The sequence below is a fragment of the Triturus cristatus genome, chromosome 6 (assembly GCF_964204655.1).
Source record: "Triturus cristatus chromosome 6, aTriCri1.1, whole genome shotgun sequence".
NCBI lineage: Eukaryota > Metazoa > Chordata > Amphibia > Caudata > Salamandridae > Triturus > Triturus cristatus.
The window spans coordinates 81,861,221-81,878,394 of record NC_140589.1 but is presented as its reverse complement, the minus strand read 5'-3'; positions in this window follow the sequence as shown (position 1 = coordinate 81,878,394).

The window sequence follows — 17,174 nt, the reverse complement described above, 5'->3', positions numbered from 1 at the left end:
CTGCAACTCCCATCATGCTCTTGGCTACACCCCCTTCCCAGCGTGCTCATACTTCCTTCCTCTTGACTCTGCTTCCCTGTGAGGGGGTGTGACAGCAATGGCAAGATGGCCGACTGTGAAGTCCTTGTGTTTGTTTGGCCACAAGTCCAAAGAGAGCCCCTGTGCTTCACACAGCAGCACCCAGTACGGTGTATCTTTGGGTGATATTTCACTACGGTGTGTCTCAATGCATTCTACCCAGTGAGTTGTGTGGAGTTTGTGTTGAGGGGTGTGTGTGTCTCCACATGCTGGTAAGTATGGTCAGAGCTGTCAGTCCTCCTTCCCACCCAGCCAGACATCCCACCTTGAAACGTGCTTCCATTGGAGGGCGTGCAAGTTGTCTTTCAGGATGTCAGTCAGTGGTGTCCTGCTTCTGATTGGCGCACAAGCCCTACCAGGGCCTTGTGCTCCCCACAGCAGGACCCAGTGTCAGCCATCTTGTCAGTCATTTTCCACTCCCTGTGATGTGGGCATGGTTCAGAGAGGTCTTGATGGGCCAATTTGGAGGGGAAGCATTACCTGTGACTACAAACCCCATCATGCTTTTGGATACACTCACTTCACCTGCATACCCACTATTCCTTCCTGTCCGGCAGCTGCACTGTGAGGTAGTGTGTTTGTGGTGTGAAATGGCCTGACAGTGTTTATTTGGCTTTGTGCCACTGCCTTGCTCTATTTGTTTGTAGGTTGGTACATGTCATGACACAGTTCCAAGTCACTATGAGATGGCAGGTATTGTGTTTGTCTGACTAGCATACACATCTTGGGATGATTATCTATTGGTTACTGTGGCTTTGCTAGCGGTGCATGGTTTCACTGTCCCCTTGCCACACAATATTGAGTATGTTGTTTGTGTACTCACCAGGCTCTGGTATGTCTGCTAGACCATGGACGCTCTCTGGTGGTAGGATGTCCCACACCTTCTCCTCCCAGGTCCTGAAGTAGACTGGTTTGGCAGGAGGGCCACCGCCGGTGCGCTGACTCAAGATGTGATCTTTCTCGATGAGTTTCTTGACCCTCCTGCGCACGTCATACCACCTGTTCTGGATATCGTCCTTTGTGCGCAACATTGGTGCTTGTGCATTCCCCTTGTCCACAATCCTCACCCACATCTTTGTTTTCTGTGACATGGGGGTCCTTTGGACCAATGTACCAAACAAATGTGGCTCTACTCTGATGAGCTTGTCTACCAGCACTTCTAACTCATCATCTGTGAACTTTGGATTCTTCTTTGGGGGCATGGTGATGGGTGGTGGTGGTGGTGGTGAGTGATGTGTGTGTGAGGATGCAAGTGAGGGTGGGTTAGTGTTGGTTTTGCTAGCTGTATGTGTGTGTGCTTTTGGTGAGGTGCTAATGGTGTGAAAGTTGTGTGATGGGTGAGTTGTGAGTGTGTCTGTGGTTGCTGTGTGATGGTGTTTTCTGCTGGCTGTTGTCTCCTATTTGCAAAGGATCATGGTAGTGATTGATGTCCTTTATATAGGTGGAGTTGTGGGTGTGTCTTTGTTCCAGGTTTTTTTTACAAATATTTATTGGCTTTGTCATTGCTTGTTTGGTCCTTTTTTTGTATTTTTTCCTTTGGGTTTTCTAGGTATGAAGGAGACGTTCTTCTGACCGAGACGGACTCTGATGTTGGCTCGTGTGGGCTTCTCCGGCTCGTTCACGCTGACTTTCTTCTGTGTTTCATACGCGTCGGTTGCGGAGATCTCTATTGCTTGAGGTCCATGCTTTCTGTGCGTGTCGGTCATGCGGCTTGGGCTCCGTGCGAGTCGATCTGGGTTTACACGCATTGCATCGTACTGCGCGGATCGGACATCGCGGGTACGTGTCGGTCGGCTTCATTCTGGGTATGTGTCGGTCAGTGCAACTCGCGTCGGTTTTCCGGGCGAATCACTGTTTTCCCTACGGCTCGGTCGTACGGCTTGTATTCCGTACGTGTCGGTTGTAATTTACACACGTTGCATCGTACAACATGGGTCGTACGGCGCCAGTCCATGTTGGTCGGTCTCCGTTCTGGGTCCATGTCGGTCGGTTCGTTTTGCGGCCGGAATCAGAATCGGCCCCAGAGTGGTTAAACCCCAACAGAGTTGCATTTTACAGAGTCGTCAACATCTACCATGCCAGGAGAGAGAAAAGGGCTGAGCGGGACATTACCCCGGCCACCTGGCCATTTCCTTGCCATACTCCAAATGCCTTCTAGCTGAATGTTCTTTTTGGATGGCAGATGGGGGCTGTGTAATTCCACCCTTGCAGAGGGGGGCTGAATCTCACCCCAATTAGGCCATCCTAGCTCCCAATAGGGTTTGGGGATATCCATAAAGAAGCCTGCTTTACCTGTACACCTTAACACTAGGAGGATGCCCTGAGAGAACTGACGTTATAAATTGTAATACCAAGGAAGTTGAGAGACCTTTTTCATGTATTTATTGTTTCCCAAAACCTTTTGACAGTGTGCAGCATGTATTGACTTCATTTCTGTTAAATGAATTACAAATCAAAGATGCTGCAGGCAAAATGGTAGAATCATATATGACAACTATCCCTTCCGGGTTCTAAAAAGGAACTCAACAGCAAACTAGAGCTAGAACAGAGGAGGCAAATGTGCTTTGGTAGCTGCCACAATGGTAGCCTTGCCTCAAAAACCTTGCCTTCACAAACCACATCAAAAAGTTGTATTTACCCATCAACGATTGACTGGTGTGACAAGCTTGAGGAGATTGGTCACTTTCCATCCAGACTGAAATACAATGTGTGTCTCCTTTCTGTAATATATCCCTATACACTCACTGGTTCAGAGAAATGTGTGTCTTGTCATTTCATCTATTCACTCAAATAACCCCTTTTCCAACAGATCTGCAGAGTATACTGCCAAACCTGTTCTGTCATTTGGCTGGAACACAAAAAGGAACATTGATGTGAACAGACACTGCTTTGACCCTTAGTGTGTTTGATGCATTCCTTAAACCATTAGGATTGTAACATTCCAGAATGCATGAACCCAAGCAGTCCAGATTGTAAAGATATGATAGACCAATTTAGATGATGGAGAACCATTCTGGCCTCCTAGAAGCTTACATCCTGTCAAGATGAAACAGGACCATTCTCCTGGCAGGCACCACCTATGATGTTTTGTGCAACTCCAAGAGTTCCCAAATGTCACCTACAAGGTTCAGTGGCTAACTACTCTTCTTAGGTAGGCCGGAAAGAATATCATCCAGGAAAGAAATTGGACATACATCCATTGTAGCCCAGTGGTAAAACCCGAGTCATTTGCTCTTATACTGACACCTTATAGAGAGGTGTCTTGTTGTTTGTATGATTTTTATGCAGCTGTATCCTACTTTTTTTAGTAACCTGAGGGATATGTTCCAAGAGGCACATATCATTTTGGTGGCTCCCAACTGACCAGAATGGTCTTGGTACGCGTGAAGAGCTTATCCCTTTTGGTCAAGCAGATCACCTGCTAGTGTAGGGTAAATTAAAGGAGCAGTGGACAGGTGAAATACATCTGAGCTCAAACACTGACCAGGGAGGAGTCAACTGGATCAACTTATAAAGATAAGACATTTCAGCTTGAACAGAAGCTAAGAGTTAACTCGGTGAAGCTGCGTACTGGAATCTCTCTCCTACCCAATATAAGGGCAAACTCCCAAGGAGCCCTTCTTCAAGCTGATCCTGGATTCATACTGTTGAAAGGTCTTGATGGCCTTTGATGCAAAGACATGAAACTGTGGCACAATCCCATGTTGCAAACACAAGAGAACCCATATCCTGAAGCTCCCATTCACAGAGGAACAATTCCTGTGGGATCCGTCATGATAAAGGGCTAACAGACTTGCAGATGAACCTCAGCTCTAGTGCCAGTAGACAGTGCTGAAGTAGTTAAGTATTGCCATATTTGATTACATAATATGTAAAGGCTTTGCCTTAAAGTCATGCATCCTCCTTCCTTGTGCTGATGGGAAAAGGTCATCTGGGACAGAAAGATTACCTTCAATTCAAAAGTACTGATGTACCTTCATCTGTCCTCTTTGGAGGGAGCTTACAGCAGCACCCTATGCAAACTCGAAGGTATCCATTGTGATAGCCACTTCAGAAGGACGGGAAAAGCAAGGCTCTTCCACTAGGGAGCATTGCTTCTATCCCATCAATTGAGAGCTAAAGGTACCAGATTGGAATTAGAATCATGGCTAACTTAGTATGCCTTTGATACCAGAGCTGCAGATGGTGCTATTGTGTACATTACATCTTCTGCTTGGCATAGTGGGCATCTGTACTCAATGCATAAGAGCCAGTGACCTCTAAAGCCACCAAACTCATGTGAAGGGTGGCACTAGAATGTACGGGGACACGTTACAGATATGTTCCAGAAAAAGGAGTAGCAAACCCTTAGAGTCTTGGATAGCCCTTATGAAGAAAGGCATACTGAGGGCATTACAAAGGGGGACCATTGTTCCTGTTGAATTCGTATTTACAGGTTAATGTGTCTTAACCTTTACTTATTAATGGCTATAATAATCATAGCAAGAAGGCTAAAAAAACAGTGGTGTATGAGTTAACGGGTATACTCCAATCACTGATGGGTAAGTACAATAATGATTGGGTCACCTTGACCTCAGATTATAAACTTCCCACTATAATGGCTGATACTTTTTTGTTACATGAACTCAAAGTAGTTTATATCCGCCCCTATTTCTGACCTCACCCTCCAGTTACGCTTTCGGTGATGATTTGATAAGAACACATGCAGTATTAAAGCCCTGCATCTTGAATGGAAGGTTTATATCTGACTATCCCATTAAGTTGACTTATTCTTCAGTTCTCAGATAGACTACGCTCAACTATAACTATGTCAGTTGTAAACATTTTAATTGATGTTCTGATTTTGAGGTTCTCTCTAATTAACATAGTAACCACTATCTACAACCACTCTGCAAGAGGATTACTTACCTGAATAATGCACGACTGTCCTCACAGTTGACCACAAAAGATGTGAAAACGGAAGCAGAGGTGGGGCTGTAGGGAAGAAAGAGAAGAAAGATATAAAAGGTTTACAGACAGGAAAGACTAGAAAGAGAAGGTGGTGGGGCAAGGAACGAACACGGGATGCACAATCGTAAGAATCCGAAGGACGGACAGACTAAAACCAAGCATGAGGAACTGGCTTGCAGACAGGGGGAATAGGAGCCCATTGCAGAAGAGAACTGAAGAGAAGAAGAAACAGTTTCTAAGAGAAAGCTGAAAACAGCTCAACCAGTGGCAATGACTGGTGGTTCCAGGGCCATCTTTTGGCATGGCCGAGCTAAGCTCAGTCCGGCGATTTTCATAGGAGTGAGCGGACACATCTGCAACAAGGTCATGCACACAGCAGCACCACTCTCGTGTGACTCAATTGATTCAGTTTAAAGTGCTTTTTAATCATTATCATGCTGCACATTGTTTTCAATACTCGTCCCCATCTCTCTCTTATCTCCTCTGCCACACACCACCTACCCTCCCTCCGCCAAACAACTTTGCACCAGCATGACAGAGATAATCTGTGAATAAATAGAGTGAATTGAAAAAGGTGCTGAGATGTTTGTTTATAGGTCAGTTACTGATCAGACAGGAACCGACTTATGAATGCAGTAGAGGCTCCCTGCTACCTCATTTTATTCACCAAGTGTAAGGGTGACTAATTTCTTTCCGCCCAGAGCATTGCCTGAGCAAGGGCCAGCTATGGGTTCCTGCCTCAGTCCCAAGGGTCATAAGGATGTTGGTTGTCCCCATGTGGTCCAAGGAAGGACCATGCCAGTCAAGTGTTGAGCTGGAGGGAGGAATAAAAGCATACATTGGCATATGTCCAGTGCAGGCCCATTGTTGTTTTCCCTATGTTAGCATTAGCACTATGCTGACTATCCTCTGCTTTGAGCACGTTACTATACAAACATATTTTGCTTTGTGCCACACTGTACTTTCACACAGAACCTGCTGTTGTTTTCGCATTCTGTTCTTTCCTGGGATTTAATCTGCACACTGTAGACAAGGTCAAACAACAATGCCCCTTGTTATTCTGTTCTGGTCAGGCCCTAGCACCTAGACAAAATATGCAAATGCAGCTGTTGTTTGGGGACACGTACTTTTTCCAGAAAGGTATGCACAGATAGTCAACAATATACTTGGAGAGGGATCTTTCCAGGGAAGGGATCGTGTTTGCACCTTAGATGTAGAACATTTATCTGTGCATACTAAGTTACGGTGTCTGCTGCCAACACCCAGAGGTCTTCTGATGTATAATCATTTTGCTTCTGTAGAAGGAAAAGGGGGTCTAGGCTCTCCTGGCTGATATAAAGACAGCTCCTTTTATGGTTTATGGACTACTTACCATGCTGACCGCATTTGTGTTAGGCATTTTCTTACTTATCATGGCACGTACACTGCATACAAGAGCACAATAGTTAAAAATAAACATTTAAATCTTTGCTCGCCTCTATGTCAGACCTTTTTGTGGACTAGTACAAGTATGAGAGCGAAAGGGTGTGTCCTGTAACCGCTATTCCTGAGAGAAACGGGAGGGTTGTGTTCTGGGATGACTAATCACTTGTTCCTCTATGAGTGAGTAGGAGGGCAAGTGAGACACTATAGCTAGTTGGTCCCGGGCACATTGGTACTAAGTTGGTAGGATGACTCAGTTCCTGCCTACTAAGGCTCTGTGGTCCCAAGCATAGTTCTGTGCCTACACAGAATCCCTGCAACAACATGCTAACATTTTAAAAATAGGAAAGTGGGAAAATTTGAAAAAGACAAATTGGGCAAATGTATTTTCCCCATTGATTTATATTCAAGCAGAGGCAATTTTAGGTGGATGACCACTGACAAAGTGCATTTTGGCTTTAAAAAAAAAGATTCAGGAGCATCTCACCTGAATTGGTTTTGTTGGCATGTATACAAAAGGAGAGTCGGAGGGGAGCTAAACAGGTGTTTTTTTCATTTTCAGGTCTGGTTTGACAATCAAGTTGTCCCCAGATGTTATGTGATGTGATCAACCTGAAAAGAAGCTTTAATAGCACTAAAGGGAGAGGGGCTTTATCACATCAGAGATGTTGATAGTCACGAGTATACGTTTTGATTGGGCAGTTCTGTGCTTCAACAAAACAGTTCAGTGTTTGTTTTCTCTGGTTTTGTGTAGGGCTACACTAATCTGCATGGATTTCTAGGTCTGACTTGACAGTGCAGCTGTTGGCCTTTACATTATGTGATCAACCCAAAAGAGCTTTCAGAGTACTACTGAGAGAGAGCTTTGGCTCCACCCCCATGTCAGTTCCGCTGAGTACAGGATTTGATTCGGCCAAATTCCTGTCCTTTCACTAAAAAACTGCTTATATTACGCTTTTTGGATTGTGGCAAAGTTTATATTTGAATACTGCAGGACCGAGTCGGTTTTGGTGGCAAGCCAATGATCATGGCTATAGGCCTGATCTGTGTATTGTGAAAAGTTAAGAGAAAGGCACTAGCACTGCCGTATTTATTGTGGAAAGCATATGTTAAAGTTAATAGGCATTAAAGTGGGTATTGTTATTACTCCATATTAAAGTCTGCAGATAGGTGTTTTGTTACATGGAATATCACAAATTACCGTAGTAACCAATGGTTTTGGTGTTGATTTTTCTGATTCCTTGTTATACCGTCGAAGGAGAGAAAGTGTTTTGCTTAGCCAACTGTAATTCTGTATACCTTTCTAAATGTATGACTTTGCATCTGATGTTTGCTGCACGGACGTTCCTCTTTTTGTATGGTCACGCCCAAGGTTTTGGACTGACGCTGCTGGTCTTTGAATTCTGAGAGGGCACGGAGGCCTGCTAACCAGACCTTAGTGCCTTTGCCTTTACACTTACACTGGTATGTCTAACTGGCTTCTACTCAATTTGCTGAATTAACTTACCTGTAAGTCCTTGGTATGAAAAGTACCCAGCATATGTAAGTTAGAGGGTCCCCCCATGGATTGCAGCACTGGTTGTGCCACCCTGGTGGGATATAAGTAAAACGAGACTCCCAACCTGTCATCTGCAGGCTGGAAGAGCAGTTTAACTGCTGGCCGGACTTTGCTATTTAAAGCAATGTTATGTTAAGAAGTATTTATAGAGAGCGCTTACACCAACCGGTTTCTTGGTGCTAAGTACAGCAACATAGCCTAATGCTCGATATTTCCCTCATATTTTTGTATGAAAAGCCAGGTTTTCAGGAGCTGTCTCAATCTAGAGTAGGAAGAGGCCATTCTAATATCATGTGGAAGGGAGTTCCATAAGCTGGGGTCAGTACGGAGAATCTGGAAACACCAATTCTCTTCTTCTTGAAGAAGGAAATAGTGAGGAAATTCAGGTAGGTGGACATCAAGTTACGAGTAGGTGTGTACCTTTGGATACGGGAAGAAACAAACTCTGGACTGTTGCCATAAAGAGATTTAAAGATGATGCATCCCATCTTAAAAGCTGTTTGCTGTTTCATTTGGCAGCCAGTACATTTTCTTCATCAGGTGGGTAATGGGGCACCTTCTAGGTTGTCGGTAGATTAATCTGGCTGACTGATTCTGTACCAGTTGTAATCTCTGAGTAAGGCTTTCAGGGAGACCTACGTAAAGTGAATTAGCATAGTCAATCCACTATATGACTAATGCAAGGATGCTCTGGATGAGAGCTTTGCGGGTAAAGAATTTACCAATTTTTCTGATTTTCTAAAACTGCAGAAAGCAGGACAAGTTCCCGACCCCTACCTACTTGAGACTTCATAGACAGGATTTTATCAACAAGACCTCCAAGACTCTTTACAGAGTTCTTAGGCTGGGGAGTAGTGGGGGTACCCATTGATGCTGGCCAGAATGTGGAGTTCCATGGGTCATACGTGTGCTAGTTAAAACAATCTCCGTCTTATCAAAGTTTAATTTAAGTTGATTACTATTCATCCAATCAACGATGAATAGCATAGTATTTTGGAGGGTCATTTTGGAAGCTGGAGAGCTATCGATAGCAAAAAGTAATTTCATATTGTCTGCATAGTTGTAGATTCTCACCATCATTTTTTTCGGGGAGTTCATCCGTGAACATATATGCAAATTATAAGGGTTGGGGAGACAAAGAAGATCCATGGTGAATGCCGCAGGTGAGTTGGACCTTGAGAGAGCCAAAAGGAGGTACATGGACTGACTGAGAGTGATCCTTCAGAAAAGGAGACAAACCAGTCAAGCGCTGTGCCCCGTAGACCTACGGCCTCAACATGCTCCACCAAAAGTTAATGGACGACTATGTTGAATGCCGCAGGAATGTCCAGTAGCATCAGGGCCTGGGTGGCGCTGCTGTCAACCTCTTCCGTCATATCATCCACAACAGAGAGGAACACAACTTCTGTTGAATGGGCGGGCCGAATACCCGCTTGATGGGGGTCAAGAAAGTGGGTTTCCTCAAGGAAGGAGCATAGACAACTAGCAACATATGCTTCCAAGACCTTTGCTAAATAAGGAAGCAGAGAGATAGGGCGATAGTTCTTCAAAATATATGAATCGGAGCCAGCTATTTTTAATAGTGGAACCACTATCACTCCTCCAGAGCTAAGGACCAGAATTTAGCTTAAAAAGCCACTGAGTAGAGATAAAATAGGATCAGGGAAACGTGAGAAGACTTCTTTTAACACTTCAGGAGGGAAAGTGTCGGAAAGGGCGCCCAATTTCACTTTTGTTAATAGGTCCATGAGGCGCACCTTACCGATAGAGGGCAGCTCGGACAGTAAATTTGGATTCTTATCAATGATGAGTGTTTTCCTAAGGAGAGAGCTTGGGGGAGGCTATCTTTAATCCCTTTTATCTTATCAAAGAAAAGTGAATTAAGAGTATCACAGAAGAGTTGGGTGGGGGGAAATGTTACAGGAACTGTTGGTATCAACACAATCCCAAAAATATCCATTAACTTACTTGTTGAATTTATGATTTGGCCAGAGAAAAACCAGCAGATTTAGCTTGTATAATGGAATTTTATATTGTTTGAGCTGAGACAGATAGACTTCCCTTTTTCCAGGTGAATAGTTCCTTTGCCAGTTATGTTCAGTATGGCGAAGTTCCAGTTTAGCAAGTTTTAAATCTTCAGGAAACGATTTCGGGGCATTATGATGCCTAGCCAACCTGATTTTCCGAAGAGGGGCATGGATATTACTGGCTTCTGTTAGCCAGGTTGTAATGTTTTACTCTTATTGGTTAAGATTGGCCTGTTTATTTGGAAAAGTCGTTGCCAGTAAGTTGCAAAAGGAGTCAGTATTGGTGTGGGTCCAATTCCCAACCAGTGTCCCTGGTCTAACTAGGGGTTTGGGAAGGACCAGATCAGCGAGTGTGAATTTAATTAAAAAGTGGTCTGACCAAACGCAGGGCATGACCATAAGGTTGCCCACCGAAAGATTGGTTATCCATACCTGGTCTAAAATATGGCCCTTTATAAGTTGGGGAGGTCACAAGCTGTTCAAAATTCAAGCAGCTTAACAAATTGGTTAATTCCAGAGATAGTTACCCAGCCGTTTCTTCATTAGCCCAGTAATTGAAGTCACCAATTTCCAAGATTTTGCATGATCAATTACAAGGTCTGTATACCAACATACAGGTCAAGGGGGTAGATGTAGAACCCAGTTTAATCGATAGACTGTCAACTGCTGTAATATCAAGAGCGGCCAGTCCAGTAAACTTCAATTTGTTCTGGATTATGGCTGCTAAGCTTCCAACTATTTTATCTGTAAATTGATTAACCTGCAGAAGGTAATAATCATGTGGAAGTGCTGCTAAGATGTCATTGGGTGATATTTCAGTTATTCGTGAAGACTATTTCTTAAACCTCTAATAAAGACTTTAGGGCACTGTAGATGTGTACAGGCCTTGTGCAATATGCAATTATTGAAAACACTAATTAACTGTGTTAGGGTGAGTGCCTTTCTTAAAGCGACAATCCAAGCCAGGAAAACACTGGAACACCTTAACAGCTGCACCCAGTTTCACAATCGAACCAGCCATCTACGCTCGGCAGCCTTATCCTTGCCCACGTCCCTGGTCCACGGAGGCAGAGCCGAGAGCCACGTCTTTTCCTACTAAGTCCCCAAGGCCAGGAACAATCTTCTCCATATCAGAGCCACCAGCAACATCTTATACTTGTGCACGAAACTAAAAACATGACTTTTCCAATAATCCCCTGACAGGGCAGCACTGCCCTTCTTCAGGCACTAGGATATTCTTCCGAGTGATATGTGCACCTTACAAACCAGCATGCATAACAAAAAAAATTATAACACTATTACACTGTGCAGAAGCCTATATGTGTCTATTTTGTTACATGGAATCTTGCAGATTACTGCAGTGGGGGAGGCTTGTGGTCTTTGTGACCCTCCCGAACAAACCATGGGGATAGATGATTTGCACTGTGGTAATCCTTATAGACACTATTAGTAGAGCTTTTATATTGTTTTAGCAACTGTATTTTGTACATATTTGTAATTTTACTATCGAATATGTGATGGTTGCTTTGTGGGAGGCTAAAGAACCAACACAGTAGGTCTGAGTTGGGTAGAGTAACAATCCAATGATGAAGGTTATAGGCCTGATAGTTTATAATAGCAAGTTTGATAACGGCACAAGGCCAGATATCGAGTGCAGAAAACATTTCTTAAAAAAGGCAATAGGTATTTAAGGGTAGATTGTTATTACTCTGTATTGAGGCCTACAGATAGGTATTTTGTTACATAGAATCATCTCATAGATTGACAGAGTAGGCAAAGGTTTTGGTGCTGGTTACCACCTCTTACAAATCACTGGTATAGATGACTTGTACTATCAGAATCCTTGTTACCCCTCTTAGGAGTGATTTTGTTTTGCTTTGCCAAATGCAATTGCGTATATAACTGTATGCCTGATGGTTGCCTTGTAGGAAATCTTGCATTAAGTGCTAGAGGCCTACGTTGCTCATGGTGATAAGCCAGTGATAACCGATACAGACCTGACTGGTTAACTTGGGTCTCATGAAAAGTTATGATAAATGCATTAGGGCTGGCAACTATTCAGTGTGAAAAACATATGTTAAAATCAATAGACGTTTAAGGGTGGATTGTTACTTCTCTGTATTAAAGCCCACAGATATGTATTCAGTTACAGGAGATGTCATGAATGATCTTTGTAGGGAATGATTTTGGTGTTGCCAACAGCCTTTGCCAAACCATTGAGACGATTTGCAGTGTAATAATCCTTGCTAGAATCTTTTGTTTGCTGTCTGTCAAGATCTTGTAATAATAATACATACGTGTATATATATCCATATAGAGAGCTGTGAGGAAACAGGCTTTTTGCAGGTTTCAGCCCTACTGTTACTAGGCACTGGTGCAATGGCTCAGGAATGCCATGAGCCCTACTATTCTGGACTCAGTGCATGTGGTCTGACCCTTAGATATGGTTAATTGGCTTATACCAGATTGGCATGGCTTAATTTACTTGTAAGTCCCAGTAACAATAAAGGCCTGCCACTGGAGGGGAGGGTATCTCCTCCTGGCGCGAAACTACATGGGGTTTTGTATACCTAAATGCAAGTTTCAAAGGAGAAGCACCCCTTGAGGGGCAGATGTTAAACACACTAGAAAGAATCTGCTTTTTTATTCGGTTAGACAGGTTGGCATCAGGGACAAAGAGGGGGAAACACTAGCCAAACCAGTTTTTACATGGGTGTGTAGCCCACAGGTAGACACATCTCTACGGCGGGCTACCGACCTCCACACATCAAGAGAGGTGTAATAAAGCACTCTAGGATAGCTAGATCCCAAACTTCAAAGGAATGTGTCTTCCGGCGGGAGGGACCCTAGTAGCTCATTGGTTACGACGACCTGCCCGGAGGGCTCTTCATAAAAGGGGCACCCCAGAACTTAGGGGCCCATTAGGATGGCGATCGGAAAATCACCCCGACCACCATGGTAGCGGGAAAAGACCGCTTGCAAGGACCGCGGCATAACCGCCGGTCCAATTAGGATGCTCCGCAGTCGAAATCCGACCGCAGCGGTCGGATTCTGGTGATTAACATTGTGCAGGTCGCTGCTGCCAGCAGCACCGCTGCGATATCAAAAATAGCATGTCCTGCATATCCCTGCACTGCATGGCAGGCACTGCACAGTGCCTGCCACCTGGTACAGGGACACGTAGGGGGGTCATGGTACCCCCCCAGTGCACCCACACCCCCCCAACACATTGGAAGCCCACAACGGGCCCCCGGAATATGTCTCCGCATGCTTTTTCATGGCGGTTCCACTGCAGCGGAAAGGCTGGATACCACCGGCATCATAATCGTGCTGGCAGTGCTTGGCCCTGATCCGCAACAATTGTAGCGGTCCAGTTCTGCCCGTCACACAAGCGGGTGGACTGCAACCGGCGGAAAACTGCAGGCGGAAAATCACACCACGGCAGTCACGCCTGCGATGCTAATCAGACCAGCATTTTTCCAGGTTTCGATGGCGGGCGAATGGCCGCCACCGTTCCGGCGGTTGCCCCGCCGGCGGCCATTTGCTCGCCATCCTAATAGACCCCTTAGATCTAACTTGACTAGAGAAGAGGATTGAGGAAGTTGCTGCTGACCCTGGAACCGGCTAAGAAGAGGCTGCACCAATGTTGGATTGCACTTGCTGTTTCTTGGGCTATCGAAGGAAAGGACTATGCCTGCTGTGTTCCTCTCGCTGAGAAATCGTCCCCAGAGCCCTGCCAGAAGTGGAGATACTAAGAGTCAGTTGGCTACTTACTGTTTGCAGAACAGGCCACAAAAGCTGAAGAAGCCTGCTTGCGGGAGGTAGTAGTCTAGATCACCAGATTGTCGTCCCTCGCCGCAGTGCAATCCAGGAAACCGAGACCCAGCGCTCAAAAGTTGCTCCAGTCTAGTGGACCTGGGAGAGTCGGAGTGCAATTTGCCCTAAAGGAGAGTTATCGCCAAAAAAAGGAACCGGCTGAAACCGCTGTGCTGGGCAACTGGTAGTCCAGTTGCAACTGGACTTCTGCTGACCCTGAGATTAGGTTAAGGTATGTGTAGAAGCACGAGAAAGACCCCAGTGGACTGCACAGCACCTCTGATTAACTTTGGCATCCTGTATCCCTTGCTTCAGGACCACTTTATAGAATTCAATGGCAAGGAGCCAATGACACTGGAACTGGACTAAAGACTGCTTTTTATGTTGAGGTAACTGTTTCTTCTGACCTTGCTGGTCCCTTAGACTGGCTCCCTGACAGATTTGGTCAGCCACAGTAACTCTAGGGAACTGCAATCCATCTTAAAGTTTTTCTTACAGTGGATCTTTTCCATTTTGGTGTCCATATATTCAGAAAAATATAACCTATTTTTATAAATTGGTGTTGGATTTCTTGAGTGTCAAGTTTCTTCATTCTTTGAAAACAAACGGGTATGGGGGGGTCCTAGGGAAATTTAAAGACCTGCAAGGATTAGATCCCTAAATACTAACATTTAAACACAAGAAATCCTCGGGTCTAGAGCAATATATCTACGGCTGAAGAAGAGACAGCAATAATTGATTTTACTGCATAGACACAGGAGTCCTTTAATTAGGACGTAATCCCATCACCCACCGAGGTGGCATGCTTCATCATCTGGGGTTCTCCTCTTGACTGGGACGCCTAGCCCCGCATAGGGCTACAACCCCCTCACTGTGAGGGAGGAGCTCAGGGATGTTTTAATTCCTATACCTTTGGAGGAGGATACTAAATCCTTCAGAGAAGAAGACACTGTCCCAGGCCTGAAAGTATCCTCGGAGTCGGATTGATGCTCTAAAGGGTCCACCTCTCAACCTCCCCAAGTCTGGATATCAATGTAACGCAGACTAAAGGGTGGTTAAGCGGGGGAAGGAAAGGAAGGGGACAGCAGGGAGGGAGACCTGTAGGAGACACAAAGAGGAACACGGGTTAGTACCAGAACCACCCCTCCCACTCTCCTGCAGTCCCAATCTACCTTCTGCCGTATCCTTACCCCACTAACCTGTAAAGGAAAAGAATGACGAGTCAACCAACAGGGGTGTAGCGTAGACCGTATGGTGCCCAATGTTTGAGAAGGAGACGCTGGAAGATGTAGCACTGCTAAGCACCCCCTGGGGAAGATGAAAGAATAGCACACATACAGATGATAGTCATCAAGGGTTATAACTAGTAGGTACCGATCCAATGCACCCACAAGTCCAGGTCACAGCTTGCACACACACCGGTTGCCCTTAACAATAATGTTTCAATCAACGGTATTCACCGTCTTTAGTAATGTTATGCCTCATACGAATGTGGCGCCTTCAGGTGCGCGTTACGTCACTGCACACTCAGTACTGGAGGCCCCCCCTTGAATCACTCCGCATATCCCATAAAGAGTAGAGTTACGTCACTCATACTTTACGGTACACAAAGTTACACACCGAGGGCGTCCCCTCACAACCAGATGTGCCGTGGTCTCTCCCTCGCATGAACTCGGCTTTAGGGAGAGAGTTCACCAACGAAGGGAAAGTCCGCAACACTCTGATAACCAGGAAGCAGATTGCAAAGAGAAGATATTCAGGCAAGATTCCACCTAACTAGCACGCGTCAATCCTAGCGTGAAGCCAAGTCCAAAGTACAAAATTCACTCTGCCATATTCATAGAAAATACCGAAGGTCTGGTGTCATGGACACCCTTACTCAACCTCTAGGAGAAGAAACGAAGCGCCGAGAGCCTGTCATCCACGGAATAATCGGCAGCGTCTTCTGCCGACTGCCTCGTCTTAAGCGGCTGCTTCCGCATCACGTGGGAGGCGCGTTGGAGACGTACCACGTCTCCCCGTGCGTCAGGCTGCCGGGAATTGTAGTCTCCAGTCAGCGCCTGCCAGCGCGACTGGAGCTGCGGTGCCCCGTGACAGACACTTGGCTAATTGGGTGATGGACGCAGTGCAAACCACAGAGTAATATGGTGAAGGAAGTGATTTTAAAACTAACTACTAGGAGCAATACAAACTTTATTGGTTCGTCTCCAGTGTCAGGATTAAAAGCAAAGCACATGCAGTTTGACAAAATAACTGCTTTTTGTGGACGTGAGAAGGTCTACATGTTTCAGCCTCAAGGTGTCGTGGCTTTCGTCAGGACCAAAAAATATATTTGTGCTCCTGCAGTGAAGAAATATCAAGTGAAATAATTGTATGGAAACTAATACATGAATACAAAACCAGTAATCCCACGTTTGGTGTGTTCAGTTTACTGGTGGTAACTGTAGACGACATAAAGAAACAGGGGAAATCAAAACAAAGCTTGCGTCTCAAGAAGTAGTTCAGTAGAAACAATAATCGAACCACGTGGGACTCTGTTCCCATCCTTGGCATGTAAATATGAGAATCAACTAAATCAAAGATAGTATTGGTTAATTGCTTACCCGTCATGTACGGATACAAAACCTCACCTCAACCTGGCAACAGCTCTGGGGAGAGGCACCGCTCTGAAAGGAGGAGGATAAAAACTGTGTCATAAATGTAATTCACTCAAAGTGACCATTTCGACACAGCAATGGATTCTGAATAGAAACAACTGTTCATGTGGTCTACAAAACTCTAATCGCTCGTGAAATTCTCAAGTGGTTAATCAAAGACTAGCATACTGAGGACTTTGCATGGAGCTTGTTGCGTAAACTATGACAGGCGTGCATTAAAATTTGTATGCATATTCAGCATTGATAATCACAATTAACGTTACGTTTTTCACTGTGAATCATCACTAGCAAACAATATTTGTTCAGCATACATACTGATTGCTGCTCAAAGGCTTAAATAATGATAGTTTAATTTCTGTAATAATGGCATGCCTACAAAATGGAGAGCTAGTATGCTCCAAGATTTATCGCGGGATAAAACAGCTCGAAAATTAGCCCTACAGAGCAGACTCAAAGTCAGTTCTGACGTGAAATATCTACGTGCTGGGGATAAAAGTAAAAGCTATATAAACGTCCACTGGCGCATGAAAAGACGCTTACAAACCATGTGTAATATGGGGCTGATGCAGCGCACGGGGAGGAGTAAGGGAAGAGTAGCTCTGAGGAGCACAAACATCTTATATTTAAAGTCTTATATTAATGGCATACAGTCAGAATGGTGCGGCT